The sequence below is a fragment of the Nannospalax galili genome, unplaced genomic scaffold, assembly GCF_000622305.1.
Source record: "Nannospalax galili isolate Female #2095 unplaced genomic scaffold, S.galili_v1.0 scaffold1431, whole genome shotgun sequence".
NCBI lineage: Eukaryota > Metazoa > Chordata > Mammalia > Rodentia > Spalacidae > Nannospalax > Nannospalax galili.
In genome coordinates this window covers 19,402-26,948 of record NW_008329675.1, presented here as the reverse complement: position 1 = coordinate 26,948, position 7,547 = coordinate 19,402, and the positions used below count along the sequence as shown (strand labels likewise).

General features: G+C 44.7%; 1 pseudogene; it reads right to left on the bottom strand.

Moving 5' to 3' along the window:
* Positions 1 to 209: 209 nt before the first annotated feature.
* Positions 210 to 7,346, bottom strand: LOC103740538 (annotated as a pseudogene).
* Between the last annotated feature and the right edge of the window lie 201 nt (positions 7,347 to 7,547).

Here is a 7,547-nt window from a genome sequence, read left to right as displayed (position 1 = left end):
GGAAAATAAAATAAAATATGGTCTTAGAATTCCTTTAGCAGATAGAGATCAGGCTGGGGTTAGCTGCATCCCCCCGACCCCAGGATACTTAGATGGAGAGATGGATTTGCTGGCCTATACACTCAATAGGAAGTGAACTAATTACCTTAATTCTAATGAATGGAGCTTTATCATTATTATGACCCAGAAAAGGGGATATGGAAGTCCATTCAGAAGCATTTTCTGTGAACAATAGGAGGCCCTGCCTCATCGTATTCCTGCTTACTGATCCACATCTGCTGGAATGTGGATAGGCTGGCCAGGATGGAGCCCCCAATCCAAACAGAATACTTGCGCTCTGGGGGAGCTATGATCTTGATTTTCATGGTGCTTGGTGCCAGGGTTGCAATTTCTTTCTGCATCCGGTCAGCAATGCCTGGGTACATTGTACTGCCTCCAGACAGCACGGTGTTGGCATATAAATCCTTGCGAATATCCACATCACACTTCATGATAGAGTTGAAGTTTGTCTCGTGGATCCCACTGGACTCAATGCCTAGAAAGGAGGGCTGGAAAATGGCTTCTGGGCATCGAAAGCGTTCATTCCCAATGGTGATCACTTGCCCATCAGGAAGTTCATAGCTCTTTTCAAGTGAGGAGGAAGCAGACGCAGTGACCATCTCCTGCTCAAAGTCCAGGGCTACATAGCACAACTTCTCCTTGACATCACGCACAATCTCTCGCTCAGCTGTTGTGGTGAAGTTATAGCCACGTTCTGTCAGGATCTTCATGAGGTAATCAGTCAAGTCTCTGCCGGCCAGATCTAGGCGTAGAATGGCATGAGGCAGAGCATAACCTTCATAGATGGGTACAGTGTGAGTGACTCCATCCCCAGAATCCATCACAATCCCTGTAGTCCTTCCTGAGGCATACAGGGACAGCACAGCTTGGATAGCTACATACATGGCAGGCGTGTTGAAGGCCTCGAACATGATCTGAGTCATCTTTTCCCGGTTGATCTTAGGGTTGAGGGGGGCCTCAGTAAGAAGAATAGGATGCTCGTCTGGTGCTACACGGAGCTCATTGTAGAAAGTGTGGTACCAGATCTTCTCCATATCATCCCAGTTGGTGACAACTCCATGCTCAATAGGAGTACTTGAGGGTCAGGATGCCTCTCTTGCTCTGGGCTTCATCATCCATGTAGGGGTCCTTCGGGCCCATGCCCACTATCATGCCCTGGTGCCGCTGGCAGCCCATGATGGACAGGAAGATGGCCTGGGAAGCAGCAGCATCTGTGAAGCTGGCTTTGCACAAGCCCGGGCCTTTGTCAACCATGAGCACAGTGATATCATCATCACTGTGAACTGGGTGGCAGGTGTGGACTGTCAGAAGAGCAGATGTGAGAGATCTAGACGCCCCCCGCCCCAGGCTTGACGTTAGCCTGCACTCATACAACCTAGGACAACCTGCCTAGGGGTGGCACCACCCACAGGGAACTGGGCCCTCCAAAATCACCTCAAGAAACTGCCTCACAGGCATGGCTGTAGGCCAATCCAATGGAGGAGATGCCTCAATTGAGGTTCCCCCTTCGCTGATGTATCAAGTTCACAACTGATGCTTAACCAGGGCAATGGTTTAACTGTATATACATTGTAACCATTAAAGATATTTGTATTACACTAGGGACACTATCAAGGGTACAGAAGACCAATTGGATTCTACTGGCAGTAGAATGACATGCAAAAATAGTCTAGCCCTACACATGATGCTAACAGAAAAAGGGGACGTATGTGATGATAGGTGGTCAGTGTTGTGCTTTCCTAATAATAAAACACCTGCTGGCAAAATTACAAATGATCTTGAGGGAAAACTGCTTTGTTCAATGAGTAGTTGAAAATTTACAAATAAAAGATGCCTTATCTAGTCTTACAGAACAGTGACTTAGAAAGTGCAAAGGGGTCCTGGCCTCTTTATTATAATCCTACAGTTGGATGTTGTGTGATCCCATCTGAACAAGGGTTAGCTCAAGAATAAATAGAAAAAGCAGTAACTGACAAAATCTCTATGTCTTACAACATATTACTGCGGAGTACCTCAGAGAAAGACAGTCGTGCAATATGAAGTGAATTTGACACAAAAGAAAATGTATTATAAAGAAAGAGGAAATTGTGGGAAATGTAAATAAAATATAAAATGGACATTCTTTTCCATGAAGGGGTTAACTGAGAGAAAGGAAGTTTCATCTCTGTATGCATGTATTGTCTGCATGTAGGTAAGTACACCCGTGTAGTGCAGTGCCCACAGAGGTCAGAAGAGGCTATCGGATCCTCTGGAACTGGAGTTACAGACAGTTGTTAGCTGCCATGTGAGTGCTGGGATTTGAAGCCGGGTCTTCTGCAAGAACAACCAGTGTTCTTAACCATTAAGCCAATTTTGTTGTTTTTGTTTTTGTTTTTTGGTCTTTTTGAGACAGGGTCTCCCAGTAGCCCCAGCTGGCCTCGGACTCACTATGTAGACCAGGCTGGCCTTGAACTCACAGAGATCCACCTGCCTCTGCCTCCTGAGTGCTGGGATAAAAGGTGTGTGCCACCATGCCCAGCTTATTTATTATTTTTATTTTATGTGTATGAGTCCAATACCTGCATGTAGGTAGGTGCACCTATGTCATGCAATGTCTGTGGAGGTGAGAGGAGGGCATCAGATCCCCTGAAACTGGAGTTACAGACCATTGTTAGCCTCCATATGGCTGCTGGGACTCAAACCCAGGCCCTCTGCAAGAACAGTCAGTGCTCTTAACTGCTGAGCCATCTCTCCAGACCCAGAAATGTGTAAAGACAGTATCTTACAAAATCCCCCCCACCCAGGCATTTTTTCTAAGATCAAAGTATGTACTCAAGGGTGCCCCTGTACTCCGCATTTCATCCTGTTCTCAAAAGTTGCACTTTCCTTATCAGCTGTGTCTTTTTAAAGTAGGCAATTGCAGGGCTGGAGAGATGGCTCAGTGGTTAAGAGTGCTGACTGCTCTTGTAGAGGACCCGGGTTTGATTCCCAGCACCCATATGACAGCTGTGAACCATCCTTGACTCCAGTTCCACGGGCATCCGACGCCCTCTTCTGACCTCCGATGCATTGCACGACATGGGTGCACTCACATGCAGGCAATACACTCATACACATAAAATAAAAATAATAAATAACATATTAAAAAATAAAGTAGGCAACTGCATAAGAACATGAGACCAAGGTCTGACTGCTCAGAGTGAGGCACAGGACCCATTGCAAATAAGCTTGAAAATCCAGGCAGACCCTTAAATCCTTGCTGGATTTAAGACAATTTTCCACCCTTCTGCTGAAGTCAAATGTATTGCTTTGCCAAAATACTTTAGATTGTGTGGTCAATTTTCATGGCCCCAGAATGATTTCTAACACTAGCACATAACAAACTCTCCATTCAGCTGCCGGTGCAGCTATTATTCAGGCAACCTGTGTTTGAACTCATGCTGGCAGCTTCCTACCTACTCTGCATCTGTTTCCTTCTTGCCAAACCAGGAATTCTAAGTAAGTAGGTCCTCCAAGGAAAGATGAGACAAGTTTTGTTGTTGTTGTTGTATTGAAGCAGGAAAACATAGGAGATAATTTAGCCTAGGAAACTATGTGATTTTGGTTATGCACACCCCTCTCCTTGTACTAATGCATTCACCAGCATATACTATGCACACACACCGCTGTTTAAACAATGCACATAAAAACCTCAGAACCCTCTGGCTCCAGACTGCATCGGGTCATACATACAAGCCAGTCTGAAAAAAGTATGTTTCCCAGCATCTAGTAACCTCAAATTTAGATAATTACTATTTCCATGTACTCCTAATGATTCTGGGTATGTAGAACAGGGGCTGATCCAGTCTCAACTGGTTTTGGGTGCATGTGCAGTGAGGCAAAATTGTGTCCTTACGGATACTATAAGGGGGCTGGAGAGATGGCTCAGCAGTTAAGAGCACTGGCTGCTCTTTGCAAAGGACTCAGGTTTGGTTCTCAGCACCCACATGGTAGCTAACAATTGCTCCTAGCTCCAGTTCCATAGAATCCAGTCCCCTCTTCTGACCTCCTTAGGCATTTCACAGCACAGATACACTTACATACATGCGGGCAATACACTCATACACAGTTAAAAAAAAAGATAGTGCTAAAGAGAATCCCCTATTTACCATCTCATACCAATTGCATGATTGGGTGTTCATGTGGTTAAAATCAGAAGCATAATGGGAAGGGACATAAACAGTAAGAAAAGTGTATATATGACCTAATCAATCAAAATAGGAGCATTTTTTACCAGCTGAGCAATCTTGTCAGTCCAGTAAAGGTTTGCATTATGGTATTTTCACACAGATGTGCATGCCATTATACTGTGTCCTCATTTATTACCCTCCCACTTCTCCCTCCCTATGCCTTCTGTTCATCTCTCTAGTTATCTTTCTTCCCCAGGTACTCGTCCACATATCATATCACATGTATTCCAAGATATGTAAATTGTTTTAGTGTTCACTTTAAAACATAGCCAAAGAAACAGACACAGGTGGTTGAAATAAACACATAAAAAATCCAATGACATCTTTTTCTTTTTCTTTTTTAGGAGAAATATGAAAACATGTAGGATGCACCCCAAACACATGTACATTATTTCGATTTTTTTTGTATTTCAGGTTGTGTATGATTACCAACACAGAGAAAATTGAATGAGTGCTCTTTAATCATGTGTCTATTGTCCTACTGAAGTTTCTCTAAGCAGTGACAAAACACTCTGACCAGCACCAACTTGGGGAAAAAAGGGTTTGTTTGGCTTATGTGTCCTAGTCACAGTTCATCGTTGAGGGAAGCCAAAGAAGGAACTTAAGCAGGGCGGGAACCTGAAGGCCAGCGCTGAAGCACGGACACTGGAGAAATGCTGCTTGCTGGCTTGCTGCTCTCCACTGTGCTCGGCCTGCTTTCTTGTGCAACCCGAGATGATGGGTACAGGTGTGGCACCACCCATGGTGGGATTGGCCCTCCAACATCATTCAATAATCAAGAAAATACCTCACATGTATGCCAGAGGACCATCAGATGAAGTTCTCCAACTGAGGTTCCAACTTCTCAGGTGCATCTAGTTGAACTAAAGCTATCCAGCACATCTATGAAATCAAGTGGCATTCACATATGTGTGTCCGCTGAGAATTTGTCTTGAAGCAAGAGATCCAATACCTTCTACTGGCCTCCACAGACACACATGGTTGTGCTCATACTGACACTGGCATGTACACACACACACACACATACACAATCTCTGGGTGCCATTGACCATGGCCATGATTAGGCTAATTCCCTAAGTTACAGCAGGGGGCAGGGAGTCTGGTCACACTACCACACTACCATTCCTAGCCCCAATCTGGCTACCCTCCACCCTGGAGTCCACTGGCAAGGTGCCGAGAACCCTCCAATCCCACAGTTCCACACTGCTGCCTCTTCACAAGTGCCCCCTCTGCCTCCCTAGCTGCTGGCCCCAGAACTCCTACAGATAGTGCTGCAGCTGGGACCCTAGATCCTGAGCAGTGATGGGATGGGACAGCCCAGGCACCAGGAGCCGGCACGGCCCACCAAGGCCAGAGTGGAGGAGGGCCTGCAGGGGGCAGGACACAGCTTCCCTCCATGTCAGGACTCTGCTCTCCATTTCCTGATTCCTGTACATTGAGATTCTCGCTAAGGCTCTCCATAGGGGAAGAAGTCACAGGGGGAGAGGAGAACCTAGAGAATCCCTATATCCTGGACCAAGAAAGAATGCAGGAAGAAGCAAAAACGGCATAAGGATGACTGGTCATAAATGAATCCCACCCTATAGTCTATGAGCCTGGTTGGACACTCTTACAACAGTAGCTATGACTGAACAATGCCTCACATCAGATACCATGACTGACAGTGGGTGACAGAAACTCATAAGTGAATGAAACGGGAATAAGTTCTCGCCTACAATTATTTTAAAGTAAAACGTCCTCTGGGGATCTATAGTCTTGATATTTATCATTTAACCTGATTCTGCATTTGAATTATATCTAAACACACATTAGTCTCAAATTAAATGGAGATGCAAGGCTTCTACAGATCCAAACCCGGCTGGAGGATGGCGGGTCAGAGAATAAGCCTGCCCCCTACTCTGTCTGTGCACTGCATTGGGCGTTTCTGGCCACAGTGCCTCCTATTGAATAGTGCCGCAGGTCCTATCTGCTGAGATCCTGACTGACAGAAGACAGCAGAGACTCAGGTTTGCTGGTGGATGGCAGGATGAGAGAAGGCAAAGGGCTCAACTCTCAGGTTGAGAAGATGCCTAATGAGCAGGGTCAGCTAAGGTTACAGAGCACAAAATATAAATCAAGCAAAGTTCAAAGTAAAGGGTGTTTTCCTTTTCTGTTATTAACCAAACCCTTTCCCAGAGCTCCAGTCCGTGAGAAAGGAAAGCACAAGCCCATCCACTTTTATTCTTACTATCCCAAGGCAGTGTTCCGCCCTTCATTGACTCTGGAAGGTGGTGTTGCACCCATGTCCAAAACAGTCCAAACAGCCTCTTATTCTCAAGAGACAGCTGGACTCTCTCTTGTCCTTAATTCACCTTCTGCAGAACTGAGCTCCTCACCTCCCCTTCTTGTTTAGCAAGGTTCTGTAACATAAGACCGACTACAGCAGCACAGTGCTGAGAGATCACTTGGTTTCCGGAGGACCTCTGCCAGACTATAAGCAATAGAAGAAACATAGTAATTATTAATAAAAACAGAATAGAATACATTGTGCTAGAAATCTTAAGTTGATTAAATGGATTAAGCTTCCATAAACCATCTGCAATTCCTGCCAAGAGATTTTGACCAGAAATACCTTTCAGTTGACTAAGGAAAGTATGAATAATATCTGCCTGTAATTTCAATATTTCCTGTGTCATATTACTGATTTAACAAAAGTTTTCTAACCCAGTCCCAAGGAAATGTCATTGAATTCCAATGTACAGGTGTAACACAAAATTGAGATACATTCCAGTCACATCTCAGTAATAGCTGTCTTTGTAAACTAACAATCTGATCTCCTAGCATAACTACAGCAGATTCCAAATCTGTAATTTCAGCATTGAGAACACTATAAATGTCTTTGAGAATTCCACAGTTTTTCAGAGTCCGGGTGCCATTGTTGCACGAAATGTGCAGTCTGAATACTCTGAGGTAGGGCAACTCAGCTGTCGCAGCAATAGCAGCAACAGCGATAATCCTCAGGATAACCGCAATAATAAGGCCAATCATTCTTTTGGGTCTGCATTTTACATTTTCAGGAATATGATAAATCCTAGACATCGAGGATGATTCTTCCCACGGTTGATCAAGGTGTACAGGCATCCAAACTCCCACATGAGCACGGAGTATGTATAACATCTGTGTAGTATAATCAATTGGAACAGTGGCATTTATGCAGGTATAAAGAGTGCAATTCTTACAAGTAACTGATCCTTCTGTCTGATTCTACTTAGTTTATTCAATCATTAGCACATAAGGTAA